The sequence below is a fragment of the Muntiacus reevesi genome, chromosome 1 (genome assembly GCF_963930625.1).
Source record: "Muntiacus reevesi chromosome 1, mMunRee1.1, whole genome shotgun sequence".
NCBI lineage: Eukaryota > Metazoa > Chordata > Mammalia > Artiodactyla > Cervidae > Muntiacus > Muntiacus reevesi.
The window spans coordinates 128,942,347-128,957,859 of NC_089249.1; positions in this window are offsets into that span (position 1 = coordinate 128,942,347).

Consider the following 15,513-nt stretch of genomic DNA (forward strand, 5'->3'; position numbering starts at 1 on the left):
GATCAATGGAACAGAATAGAAAGCCCAGAGAAAAATCCACGAACCTATGGACATCTTATTTTTGACAAAGGAGGCAAGGATATACAATGGAAAAAAGACAACCTCTTTAACAAGTGGTGCTGGGAAAACTGGTCAACCACTTGTAAAAGAATGAAACTAGAACACTTTCTAACACCATACACAAAAATAAACTCAAAATGGATTAAAGATCTAAATGTAAGACCAGAAACTATAAAACTCCTAGAGGAGAACATAGGCAAAACACTCTCCGACATAAATCACAACAAGATCTTCTATGACCCACCTCCCAGAATATTGGAAATAAAAGCAAAAATAAACAAATGGGACCTAATGAAACTTAAAAGCTTTTGCACAACAAAGAAAACTATAAGTAAGGTGAAAATACAGCCTTCAGATTGGGAGAAAATAATAGCAAATGAAGAAACAGACAAAGGATTAATCTCAAAAATATACAAGCAACTCCTGAAGCTCAATTCCAGAAAAATAAATGACCCAATCAAAAAATGGGCCAAAGAACTAAACAGACTTTTCCCCAAAGAAGACATACAGATGGCTAACAAACACATGAAAAGATGCTCATCACCACTCATTATCAGAGAAATGCAAATTAAAACCACAATGAGGTACCATTACACGCTAGTCAGGATGGCTGCTATCCAAAAGTCTACAAGCAATAAATGCCGGAGAGGGTGTGGAGAAAAGGGAACCCTCTTACACTGTTGGTGGGAATGCAAACTAGTACAGCCACTATGGAAAACAGTGTGGATATTTCTTTAAAAACTGGAAATAGAACTGCCATATGACCCAGCAATCCCACTTCTGGGCATACACACTGAGGAAATCAGATCTGAAAGAGACACGTGCACTCCAATGTTCATCACAGCACTGTTTATAATAGCCAGGACATGGAAGCAACCTAGATGCCCATCAGCAGATGAATGGATAAGGAAGCTGTGGTACATATACACCATGGAATATTACTCAGCCGTTAAAAAGAATGCATTTGAATCAGTTCTAATGAGATGGATGAAACTGGAGCCCATTATACAGAGTGAAGTAAGCCAGAAAGATAAAGAACATTACAGCATACTAACACATATATATGGAATTTAGAAAGATGGTAATGATAACCCTATATGCAAAACAGAAAAAGACACAGAAGTACAGAAGAGACTTTTGAACTCTGTGGGAGAAGGTGAGGGTGGGATGTTTAGAAAGAACAGCATGTATACTATCTATGGTGAAACAGATCATCAGCCCAGGTGGGATGCATGAGAGAGGTGCTCGGGCCTGGTGCACTGGGAAGACCCAGGGGAATCGGATGGAGAAGGGGTGGAGGGAGGATCCGGATGGGGAATACATGTGACTCCATGGATGATTCATATCAATGTATGACAAAACTCACTGATATGTTGTGAAGTAATTAGCCTCCAACTAATAAAAAAAAAAAAATATTTCTTTAAAAAAAAAAACACCATGAAAAAAAACCAAAAGGGACAAGGTGGCTGAAGCTTCCTATTTAGTAATCTCACTTAAGACTCCCAGCATGGGAGCCATACCACCCTCCTTCTGGGAATGCTAACTTCCTTCTTTTGGGGAACTTCTCTCTCCATGACTTCACACATGTAGAGGTTCTAATGAGGGCTACATGTGGTAGGACCCCATTCTTTTGGCCACAGTTGACCAAGTCCAAAGATGAGCATGTGACCCAAACCAGGCAAAGATACTGCTGGAGACTTTGCTTCCGACCAAGAGGTGGAAGTCATTTTGCATTTGCTTAACACATTCATTACCTCACATATTTATTCTTTTTGGTGAGAACATTTAAGTTTTACTCTCTCAGCAAATTTCAGTTATACAATACAGTGTTGTCAATTATAGTTGATATGTTATATATTAGACGCCCAGATCTTATTCAACTTAGAATGCTTCTAACTTTTCACCAACCTCTACCTGTTTCCCTCATCCTGCAGCTTCTGATAATGCTCTTATACTCTATGAGCTTGACTTTCTCTTTTGTTTTAGGTTCCACATGTAAGTGATACCATGCAGTATTTGTCTTTCTTTGTTGGCTTATTTTACTTAACCATAATACTCTCTGGGTTCATGCATATTACAAACTACAGGATATCTTTTTTTTAAATGCTGAATATTACATATACATGTGCATGCACGTTCAGTCACTCAGTTGTGTCTGACTCTTTGTGACCCCATGGACTGTAGCCTACCTAGCTACTGTGTTCATGGGGTTTTCCAGGCAAGAATACTGGAGTGGGTTGCCATTTCCAACTCCAGGGGATCTTCCTGACTCAGGGATCACACCTAAGTCTCCTGTGTTTCCTGCATTGGTGGTGGATTCTTTTCCACTGAGCCACCTGGGAAGGCCCTTATGTATACATGTAAATTTACATATATACACTATATTTTATTGATTTCTTTATTCTTTGATGGACACTTAGGTTGTTTCCATACCTTAGTTACTGTAAATAATGCTGCAATAAACACGGGAGTGCAGATATCCCTTTAAGATAATGTTCTCATTCCCTATGGATATAAACCTGATAGTTGGATTGCTGGATCATATAGTGAAAAGTGAGAGTGAAGTTGCTCAGTCGTGTACGACTCTTTGCAACCCCATGGACTGTAGCCTACCAGGATCCTCTATCCACGGAATTTTCCAGGCAAGAATGCTGGAGTGGGTTGCCATTTCCTTACCCAGGGGATCTTCCTGAACCCAGGAATCGAACCCGAGTCTCCTGCATTGCAGGCAGACACTTTATCATCTGAGTCACCTGGGAAGCCTGAATCATATAGTACTATTTTTAATTTCTTGAGGAAACTTCTTACTACTTTCCATTATGACTGTACCAGTTTACATTCACACTAACAGTGTACAAGGGGTTCCTTGTCTCCATATTCTTCAGTTCAGTTCAGTTGCTCAGTCGTGTCCAACTCTTTGTGACCCCATTGACTGCAGCACGCCAGGCCTCCCTGTCCATCACCAACTCCCGGAGTTTGCTCAAACTCATGTCCATTGAGTCGGTGATGCCATCCAATTATCTTATCCTCTATTTTCCCCTTCTCTTCCTGCCCTCAATCTTTCCCAGCATCAGGGTCTCTTCAAATGAGTCAGCTCTTCACATCAGGTGGCCAAAGTATTGGAGTTTCAGCTTCATCAATCTTTCCAACGAATATTCAGGACTGATTTCCTTTAGGATTGACTGGTTGGATCTCCTTGCAGTCCAAGGGACTCTCAAGAGTCTTCTCTTGAGAAGTTCAAGAGAACTTCTTGAACTCTTCACAGTTCAAAAGCATCAATTCTCCAGCGCTCAGCTTTCTTTATGGTCCAACTCTCACATCCATACATGACTACTGGAAAAACCACAGCCTTGACTAGACAGACCTTTGTTGGCAAAGTAATGTCTGCTTTTTAATATGCTGTCTAGGTTGGTCATAACTTTCCTTCCAAGGAGTAAGCGTCTTTTAATTTCATGGTTGCAATCACCATCTGCAGTGATTTTGGAGCCCAGAAAACTGAAGTCAGCCACTGTTTCCACTGTTTCCCCATCTATTTGCCATGAAGTGATGGGACCAGATGCCATGATCTTAGTTTTCTGAATGTTGAGTTTTAAGCCAACTTTTTCACTCTCCTCCTTCACTTTCATCAAGATGCTCTTTAGTTCTTCTTCACTTTCTGCCATAAGGGTGGTGTCATCTGCATATCTGAGGTTATTGATATTTCTCCTGGCAATCTTGACTCCAGCTTGTGCTTCATCTAGCCCAGTGTTTCTCATGAAGTACTCTGCATATACATTAAATAAACAGGGTGACAATATACAATTGGGTAGGAAGATTGGGATTTTAACTAGCCTTTGGTTTCCAAAATCTATTTTTATAAAACTCATAAGATAATTATTTGGCTTCATTAAGTCCCTTACCTATTTATATTGACCATTTTAAATTAATTATGTTTATTAGTTAAACTTTCATGATGGCTAGTGATAAAAACTCAACTCAAATTAGTGTAGTCAAAAATGGGAATCTCTTGGGGTTCAGTTGCCTGTGGGAGGAAGCAGGGTGACTCTTTTCGACCCCATGGACTATACAGTCCATGGAATCCTCCAGGCCAGAATACTGGAGTGGGTTGCTACTGCTGCTAAGTCGCTTCAGTCATGTCCAACTCTGTGCGACCCTATAGGTGGCAGCCCACCAGGCTCCTCTGTCCCTGGGATTCTCCAGGCCAGAATACTGGAGTGGGTTGCCATTTCCTCCTCCAATGCATGCATGCATGCTAAGTCGCTTCAGTCGTGTCTAACTCTGTGCGATCCTATGGACAGCAGGCCACCAGTCTCCTCTGTTCACAGGATTCTCCAGGCAAGAATACCGGTGGGGGTTGCCATGGGGGTTGCCATTTCCTTCTCCAGTGGATCCTCCCAACCCAGGGATTTAATCCAGGTCTCCTGCATTGCAAGCAGATTCTTTACCAGCTAAGCCATCAGGGAAGCTCTCTCTATATTCTTACAAGCATTTTTTTATCTGATGTGCAAGAAAAAAGAGATGGAGAGAAAGGGAGGCAATGCAGAGCAGGAGTCCCTGGCCCCAGTTGTCTGGGCTCAGATGCACCACTGCTTCCTCCCACAGGCAATTGAACCCCAAGAGGTTCCCATTTTCGACTACACTAGTTTGAGTTGGGTTTTTATCAGTAGCCGTCACAAAAGTTTAACTAATAAACTTAATTAATTTTAAGTGGTCAATATAAATAGGTAAAGGATTTTGTGAAACCAAATAATTATTTTATGAGTTTTATCAAAATAGGTTTTGGGAACCAAAGGCTAGTTAAAATCCCAATCTTACTACCCACTTGGTTAGTAACCTTGGGCTACTGCCCTTGCACTGTGGTTTCAATGCCATCCGTGAAGAGCAAGATCAAATTAAATGGTATACATTAAACACGGTAATTGCAGTCCACTCCATGAAAGGTGGTTATTGCTGCATACCCACTGTGATAAACCAGAATTCATGAAGGCAACAGTTACACATATACTGGTGCTCTCCTGAAAGTAATAGCAGCCTGGAGTGATTAAGAAAGTTTTAGAGCATTTCTCAGTTCGAGGGGGAAAGAATTATGTCTGTGTTAAGTGAGCTCACAGAAAATGATTCAGAGCAGAACCAGTAGAGTTATTTTGTCACAAGATACAATAGATAAAAGACCTGATAGAGCACATAGATTATCCCCTTATAGAGTTCATAAGGAATTATCTGGTGACATGAGAAAGAAAGTGAAAGAAATAACCCTTCTCTGAAAATTCCAGGGCTTCTCTAGGGGTCTCAGCATATAAACTGGACAAATTGATTAGACTCTGTGTAGATTACCAATGTCTATGTATAATCAATAACAGGAAAAGTGGCATCATTAAATCACTGGGGAACTTTAAAAATAATCTTAACTATTGATTTATGCAAAGGGTCTGGAAAATCGCTTAGATGAAGAAGCCGGTGCTGAAATTGCATTTGCAATTCTTGGTTGTATATAAATTCAATGTCACTTCCTTTGGATTGATGGTCTGCTTTTCAAATTTGGCAAGTGGTTTAACCATTTTATAGTAGCTATTGAATTATCATGTAACCAAAGTGTAAAAGAGATCATTTGACGTCTCACATCATTGTCAAATGAAAACCGTATGACTAATCTTAAATGTCACTTCAGAAATGCCAACTTTTAACTCCCAGAAGTCAAATACTCCACCCAAGATGGAAAATGAACAGGTAGACCTCTCTCCCTACCACACCTTCCCCCTCACCCCACAATATGAAACAAAAAAGATGCTTTCAATCATGGGGACGCATCTGCAACCAAAATACAGCTGTCATCTCCCGTGTTACATTTGCTCTGAGCCTCTACCACATTCTCACCTCCCAGGCAGACTAACCATTTCCTGCGTGTGGCTCCCATGACTCCTGGTTCAACACCTACTAGGAGGACCCTTATTGTGTTCTATTGCAGCCACTAAAACAAGAGTTATCTCCCACTCATGACTTCAAGCAAAGCCCTAGGCCTTATTCATTCTTATTCCCTGAGACCTCAGACTCTAACTCAGTGAACATTTGCTGACTATTGACTTTTCCACTTACAGGAAGGACACCTATCCTTGCTGAGAAGTTGAGTATTGAGCCCTAGGTGATTCAAAAAGAGATCTACCTTCTTGAGGCTCTTCAGAGAAGTATTTTTGTCCAAATGTATGTCATTGCTGAAAATACTCAATAATAAGCCAGTGAAGTTTTTAAGATAATTGAGCCCCTTCCAGTTACAGAGAAGCCAAATCATTTAACTTAAAAAATAAGTGAACCAACTGAGGTGATAGCCAAGGAGGATGGCTCCCTCCATCAGGTGGGAAAAGATGAAACTTTACTGAGGAAAATTAGAATGTGCCTCTCCAAAGCTCTGGTTTTGAAAATGAGACAGGGCCATAAATTACTTATCTGGATTAGTGCATTAGGAGAGTTATCTGATTTAAGTCAGCCTAGAGAAAAGGATATGTTTATCCAGATCCTAGAGTATTAAGAAACTTTTGCAAAACTGAAATTTCTAGATTGTTCTTGAAAGTTCCAAATGTTTCATTATTGTTCAGAGTGCTAAGTACTCCATCAGATAAAAACTTGAGATGTGTCTTATGGTCACAGTAGGATAAAACTTACTGTAATCTATTTTTGAAAAAAGGAATTAACAAAAGAAAGATATTTGCCTTATAGTCAGAAGAGCTAGTTTATAATCACAAAAACTTTGATCCAGTCAGAATTTCCAAAATAGTGGTTCCTAGAGAAACATCAGAATGATCTAAATCTTATTCCATATATTCAATCCCACTTTGAAAGCAAAAGCAGTTGGGGCCTGGAGTTTGAATTCACTGTTCTAGCTTAACATTGTGCATGCTATGCCAAGTCACTTCAGTCGTATCCAACTCTTTGTGACCCTATGGACTGTAGCCCACCAGGCTCCTCTGTACTGAATGCCAAGAAAAAAGAAAGAAAATTCAAGAGGGAGGCTTGAAATGCCAACCTCTGTATGCTTTAGGGCAACAATTCTCTAACTTTGGCATTATTTGGAACCTTCATGTTGCATATTCCCAGGACCAGCCCTGCCTCAAAAATCTGCATTTTAACAACCTTGTGCGATTCTGGTCTTAGACCACCATTTTAAAGACATTTCTTGTAGACTCATTTAATAAAAAGGATACAGATTTTGTTAAATAAAATACTTTGTGTTTTGAGAAGAGGATGAGAATTGAAACAACAATATTGAATATACACAGTATGGTTTTATGTCCTACTTATTAATTTATTGATGATGACAAAAAAATGGGTCATTCAAGTTAGTCAAATCATATGTCAGCTATTAGCATTGTTCCAGAGTTCCAAGATCTAATGGACCCTTTTGGCCCTTAAGCTAATTTGAGGATGAAAGATTAGAGAGTGGTACCGTGATAACAGAATTTCTGTGGATAAGTAGTGCTGTTTTCTTATCATCACTCGTCTATTAAACAAAGTAGGTAATTTAATTTGTATGGATATAAATTCTTTCCAGAGGACTTAAAAATATTTTAAGTTTCCATTTTTAAAGTGGCTCATAAATATTCAATACGTCCTAAATTGGTCTGTGCGCCAAAAGATCGCTCACCTCTGGTGAATCTATGCTGGTCACAGACACTGAGGGGTTCAGTTCAGTCACTCAGTCGTGTCCAACTCTTTGCGACGCCATGGACTGCAGCATGCCAGCCCTCCCTGTTCATCACCAGCTCCTGGAGCTTGCTCAAACTCATGTCCATCGAGTTGGTGATGCCATCCAACCATCTCATCCTCTGTCATCCCCTTCTCCTCCTGCCTTCAATCTTTCTCAGTATCAGGGTCTTTTCCAATGAGTCAGCTCTTCACATCAGGTGGCCAAAGTATTGGAGCTTCAGCATCAATATCAGTCCTTCCAATGAACACCCAGGACTGACTTCCTTTAGGATGGACTGGTTTGATCTCCTTGCAGTCCAAGAGACTCTCAAGAGTCTTTTCCAACACCACAGTTCAAAAGCATAAATTCTTTGGCGCTCAGCTTTCTTTATGGTCCAACTCTCACATCCATACATGACTACTGGAAAACCATAGCCTTGACTAGACGGATCTTTGTTGGCAATATAATGTCTCTGCTTTTTAATATGCTGTCTAGGTTGATTATATTGAGGGACTGATGAAACACAACTATTGAGTATAGTATCCCCAGTAAAAACCTCTGCCCATCTGTCTCATTTAACCCTCATATCAATCCTATGAGGTAGCCATTAATAATATTTCTATGTTACGTTAAAGGAAAATGAGACTTGGAGACATGAAGAAACTTGAACATTGTCATTTGGCCAGTGAGTGCTGGAATCAAGATTTGAACTCAGGTTCATCAGACTCCAGACTTATGTGTCTCAAGAACTAATGGTACATACAGGCCAGGCTGTTTCTCCTAAATGGACTAAGAATGGAGAACTTCTCATATTTTACTGTATAGTTAAGTCTAACCTAAGAAGCAAGAAAGGATCTGCTCCCTTCCTATACTAGGAGAGAGTATTAAAGAGCAATTTTTCTTTTTCTTGTTTTAATCTGTGATACTGGTGATGCTTGGTGGGCGGCAGGTCAGAGGAGCTCTCAAAGCCTAGCCATCAACCTGAGCACCACCCACAGTGAGACTTTCCAGAGAACATCACATGCATGTCTAGTGGAAATGCTTTTACCTAAGTAAAGGGTTCCTTGTTTCGTTTTTAATATACTGCTCTAACCAGTTTTCTGTAACACCTCTTACATCGACTGGGAATAATAATGAATTTATAGGTTAAGAAGAGGTAGACTTTTTGAAACTCTCACAGGCAAGCACTGGGAGGCCCATAACTAAGCTCTCAAGCAAAGCAATGTTAGCTCCTGGCAAAGCCATTAATTTTAGACTGAAATCCTAGAGGCAGATGGTCATTTATGAATACAAAATGCTAACTGGAAATTACTTCTCTAGCAACCCCAACTACCAGAACATAGCCAGAAGCTAGATAACAAATTCAAAGCACTTCTGAAAAGGTAAAAGAAAGATCAAAGCCTGTGTGCTTTCCTCATCCAAGAAGGTTCAGCTCTTGTTCAGCTCTTACTAACTCCTATTCTATAAACAATGTTAACAGAACTGGTAGTCACCCATCAGTGGAGCAGATACTAGTGATAAGCACATAAACTTTTCCAATCACTGCTGGTAACCAGTCAAAGAGATTGTTCCTCAATCTTTCTTAAAAAATAAAAAAATATTGGAAGTTACCACAAGGTGAGGATAAAAGAAGTGTTCAAACTAAGTATTCAAAGCCCTGTATAACCTGTGATATCATAAGGACATCACTACCCACAAGCCATTAGGGACCACTGTATTACTAATAGACCCATTAGTCATGAGTCAGTAAGAAAATTGTCCAGTAATATTCTTCCTACTGTTTTAAAGGCAGGGAAGGGTATTTGGGAAAGAGGCAAGAGTAGGAGGAAGACTTTTCATTTCATCTTTTAATCTTTGAACCATATTGTAGTAGTCTCTTTGAGCTGCCATACAGAATACTACATACTGGGTGGCTAAAACTACAGAAATTATTTCCTCACAGTTCTAGATGCTGGAAGCCCAGTATCAAAGTGCTTGCAGGATTGGTGTCTGCTGATATCTCTTTTCCTGCCTTGTAGACAGCTGCCTTCTAGCTGCGTCGTCCTGTGGCCTTTTCTCGGTGTGAATGCACTTCTCTACCTCCTTTGCTTCTTACAAGGACATCAGTCCTAATGGATTAGGGCCCCGTCTTAATAACCTTAACTATTTCCTTAAAGGCCCTATCTATAGTCACATTTGGGGGTATAATTCAATGTTGAAGAAAGTGGAAGACCTTTCTTCAACATATGGATTTGGCAGAGGGTGGGGGGTACAATTCAATCTGTAATAAAATATTTATTCAAAAGTAGAATAAAATAAATTTTAAAATAAAAAAGCAAATATTAACCTGCTACCCCTTCCCTCTTTCACAATTAATTGAGCAGGCACTATGTGCTAGGTGTGTGATAATACTCTGAAAGAAAATGAATCACAATAGAGGAGTTTACACTAAAGTAGAAATGGAAAAACCAAATGTTTTGATATTTAATTTAACTTCCTGGAAAAGAAACGGTCATTTCCCAGTGGTGTTTCTAAGACGTTGCCATACCCAGCACACCAAGTACTCTCCTCTCTATCCATTCTCTTTCTCTCTTTCCTCCTCTCAATTCTTCCTCTTATTTCTTGCTTATATTTTCAGGGTTTTTTTTTGTAAAGTCATTCTTTTGACTGCTCCTCTTTAGCGTCTCTCCTTCAAGTAGTCGTCTAGGGAATTTCCTGCTAGTCCAATAGTTAGGACTTGCCACTTTCACTACAGTGGCCCCAGTTCAATCCCTGGTCAGGGAAGTAAGATCCTGCAGAGCCCTCATCATGGCCAGAGAAACAAAGAAGTAGACTAGACAACTTAAATGTCCATAAACAGATGAGTGGATAAAGAAGATGTGGTATATATACCCAATGGAATATTACTCAGCCATAAAAAATAGTGAAATAATGCAATTTGCAGCAACAGGCTGGACCTAGAGATTATCATATTAAAGTGAAGTAAGTCAGAGAAAGACAAATATCATATGATGTAACTTATTTGTGAAATCTAAAAAAAGATACATAAAAGATTCTATAGAATCTTTTATATTTTTCTGATTAATTCATTTTTTCTATCTCTTCCTCACACTTTGTAGTTTTGAAATGAGATGCTCTTACATTTCTCAAATTATTTTTGTTTAATAATAAAGGTAAATATTTTAAAAAATTAAAAATAAAAAATGATAAAAAAGAACTTATTTAAAAAAACAAGCAGACTCACATACAGAAAACACATTTATGCTTAACAAGGGGAATAGTAGAGGCAGAAGTGGTAAGATAAATTAGGAGTTTGGGATTGATATGTACACACTGCTGCTGCTGCTGCTAAGTTGGTTCAGTCGTGTCCGACTCTGTATGACCCCATAGACGGCAGCCCACCAGGCTCCATGTCCCTGGGATTCTCCAGGCAAGAACACTGGAATGGGTACACACTACTATGTAACAGTAAACAAAAAGGACCTGCTTTATGGCAAAGGGACTATACTCAATATCTTATAATAATTTATAATGGAAAAGAATCTGAAAAAGAATATACATATATATATAATTGAATCACTTTGTTGTACATTTGAAACTAAGGCAACATTGTAAATTAACTATGAAGTGAGGTGAAGTGAAGTGAAGTGAAGTCGCTCAGTCGTGTCCAACTCTTCGCGACCCCGTGGACTGTAGCCCACCAGGCTCCTCCGTCCATGGGATTCTCCAAGCAAGAATACTGGAGTGGGTTGCCATTTCCTTCTCCAAACTATACTTCAATTAAAAAAATAAAATAAGGACTTCGTTGGCAGTGGTGCAGTGGTTAAGAATTCGCCTGCCAATGCAGGCAACACAGGTCCAGTCCCTGGTCCAGGAAGATTCACAGGCTGCAGAGCAGCTAAGCCTGTGCACTACAATTACTGAAGCTCATGCACCCTGGAGCCCAAGCTCTGCAACAAGAAAAGGGACCACAGTGAGAAGTCCTGGACTGCAACTAGAGAAAGCCCGTGTGCAGCAACGAAGACCCAACGCAGCCAAAAATAAAGAGCCAAATAAAAACTTTAAAAAATAAAATATATTAAAAAAGTTTTTTTAAGTAACCTAGAGACTATTAAAAGTTTTGATTCAGTCTTGCTCATTTAAGAGAATCTGGGACTCAGTAAAAAATTTTGCATTTACCTCATGTTCTTGCTTAGGGTGGAGGATAGCAGGGATTCCAGTTTCTACTGGGGGCTTGTTTTCACTCCTTTCTTCTTATTACCATTATTTTGAATTAGCTGTCTACATCTCTAGCCCTCTGGCCTGTGAGGTATGATTTTGTACCCACATTGTTCTAGAACAAGACTGAAGAAAGGCTGTTCTGGTTTGACTGTTGTAAAGACAAGCGCAAGAAACCAGGGCGAGTAGTAATGACTCCGAGGCCCACAGCTGCAAAGTGTAGGCTCCTGGCTGCAAAATGTGTCCCTTGCCATTCTAAAATGATTCTACTTCAATGGCCGTGGAGCGCAGTTGCTGAACAGGCTTAGTCATTTCAAGAAAACGAGGTTTTTTTTTAAATGAATTCTTTTCCACCTTTGATTTGTGAGTGAAGCTTCTTGCTTTAAATCTGTTTTGCCAAACAGCTGAAGTACGCAAGGGAGGGTGCAATCTCTGTTCTGCTGCAATACGCCTGCTTGCACTTCAGACAACTCAGATGGGTTATAAATATGCCATAATTTGCTAGGGTACTGAAGCACAGCTTTGTTTCAGGTTTTTCTTATTCCTCTTCTTCAAGCCTCCTGGCATCTCTCTTATCAAGATTCGACAGCAATGGGCTCATAGCTCAGCTGCCTGTTTATGCTTAATCCAAGTCTGAGAAAAACATCTTACCATGAGAGATAACTTTCTAGAAAGTTAGATCCCTATTTGATATGTAAAGTTCAAATTTAAAGTTCAAATGTAAAGTTCAAGATTTGCCTGCTTAAAACTGTTAAGCAGTCACTATGGAATTATATTGGCGGAGGGGGAGAGACAAGCTCAAAATGGGGAGCAGATGCCATACATATGGCCTTTGAAGTATATTTTATAATTGCAATATTGAGATTAGTGGCCATAAAATTGATTTGAGCAGCTCCCAAGTGAATGACCAGCTGCACAGCTAACAAACCTCCATGCTTCCCTGCTCCACCCTTCCTGTTCTAATAACACCTCTCACAAGTGGAAATGTTCATTTATGTCAAAATGTCCCAAGTCAATGGGGAATTCACTGGGATGACAATGGTCATAAATTGACATCCGACTTTCAACTTGCTTTCTGATCTCATAATGATGCTAATCTGTTCAAACTCCTGACTGCCTGGCTGAAAGATAAGCTCACCTTCAAAATAACCTAATAAACACAACCTTCTTGAGAGCTGAACTTTAGTGGTATGAAAAATGTTGTGATTTGAAGGCTATTTCAACCAGAGATGCTTATCTTGCAAAATTCCCATGGTTCTAACATACACCCTGTGTAGGACACCTAAAGTTCGCTGCTGTGCTGGCAGATGTCCGTGTCCACATTGAAATGTTTATTTTGCTACTTCATTATTTCAAGGATAGCATTTGTCTTGTCTTAATAGATGGCAGGGAAGGTGGGGGTGAGGGCAGAATTACAGAGCTAAGAGTTATCCGTCTAGTGATTACAAAGCAAAGCTTCTTGTCTGGTTCCAGGCTGACTGCAATGAACTTGTTAAAAACACATTGTTACAGGTTCTGCCCCTGGGAGATCTTATAGTGGGCCCTATGAATTTAGAATTTTTAAGGCTCCCTAGTTGATTAGGAAGACTTCCCAAGTGGCTCAGCAGTAGAGAATCCACCTGCCAATGCAGGAGACACGGGTTCAATACCTGGGTAGCAAAGATCCCTGGAGAAGGATATGGCAACCCACCGCAGTATTCTTGCCTGGGAAATTTCATGGACAGAGGAGCCTGGTGGGGAGTCCGTGGGGCCGCAAAGAGTCAGACATGATTGAGCACTTGAACACAAGCACGAGTTGACATGTACAGTCAGGATTGAGAACAATTGCTGTAAATCCAAACTCAATAGAAACAATTCTGTCCTATTGCCATTTATTCTTCCAAATAACACCCTAAAAATTCCAGAGCTATAGGCAAAATAGATACAGAGGCAGATCACAGAAAACACCTGCAACTTGATAACCAGGGCATTAACAAAAGTAGTAACAACAGAAAAGTAACAGAAAAACACTAGCATGGTTTTTAAAATGTTACATCTTCAGAAAAGATATGTGTATTATACAATCAGTTCAGTTCAGTCACTCAGTTGTGTCCGACTCTTTGCGACCCCATGAACCGCAGCATGCCAGGCCTCCCTGTCCATCACCAACTCCCGGAGTTCACCCAAACCCATGTCCATTGAGTCGGTGATGCCATCCAACCATCTCATCCTCTGTTGTCCCCTTCTCCTCCTTCCCTCAGTCTTTCCCAGCATCAGGGTCTTTTCAAGTGAGTCAGGTCTTCGCACCAGGTGACCAAAGTATTGGAGCTTCAGCTTCAACATCAGTCCTTCCAATGAACACCCAGGACTGATCTCCTTTAGGCTGGACTGGTTGGATCTCCTTGCAGTCCAAGGGACTCTCAAGAGTCTTCTCCAACACCACAGTTTAAAAGTATCAATTCTTCGGCACTCCGCTTTCTTTCTAGTCCAACTCTCATATCCATACATGACCACTGGAAAAACCATAGCCTTGACTAGACGGACCTTTGTTGGCAAAGTAATGTCTCTGCTTTTTATCATGCTGTCTAGGTTGGTCATAACTTTTCTTCCAAGGAGTAAGCAATACTTAACCTTAAAAAAGATGATGTTTGATGGGGAAAATCACAAAGACTGGGGAGAGTACACATGTACTCCTAAACTGGAATACACAGTATGGAGTGTGGTCACATTGGACACTGCACTGCACCCCTCCATGGCTGAAACGCCACGGTCAGCAGTGGGAGGGCACTTTGCACCATTGCTTGATGGTGCAAAACACCAAAGGGCTGATGAAAACCATTAATGATCCAACACAACATCCCACTTCATACTGATAGCATTATGCTAGTGGCCAACAGAATATGAACTAAGTCACGCTTAGAAACACACAACTGTCATAGCAAAATAGACAATCTTCTAGTCAACATTTCTACCAAGTGTTTATTTTGCTTCTACTTAAATACTTCTACCTGAGGTAGCTTACTCCCTTTTAGAGAGCACTAATAATTAAAAGCTCTTCTGTCTGTTGAGCTAAAATTTGTCCTTCTCTCATGTGCAGCAATTTATCCAAGTCTAATTGTGCTTCTGCATGAGAGAGCTTTTCAAATATTGGAAAACAGTAATCTTCACTCTCCTACATCTTCTCTTCAGCAGGCTAAGCATCCCCCACTTTCTTTTATGCTCCTTCTATGGCATTCGTTAGCAGTCTCTGACCACTCAGGTTACCTTCATTTAAAATGCTCAGAGTTCTGATGTCCAGAACTGACCATAATACTCCTGATTTGGCTGAACAACGTAAACGTGAGCGAGTCTATTAGCTCATTTGAGCTAGACACTGTACTTCTACAGACGCAGAGCAAGAGAATAAGCTCTGGCGATCAGATCACAGCGCTGGCTCAGCACTTGCAGCCACCCATGCCCTTACCAAGAGACTACATTTTAAGCCTGAGGGCACACCCTCGCCCTTGGCCACGGGAACCTTACACAAGGCCTCTTTGGCTACATGATCATGAGCTGGGGTAGTTCTGCCTGACCTCACCTTTCCAGGTCTCTTTTCACAG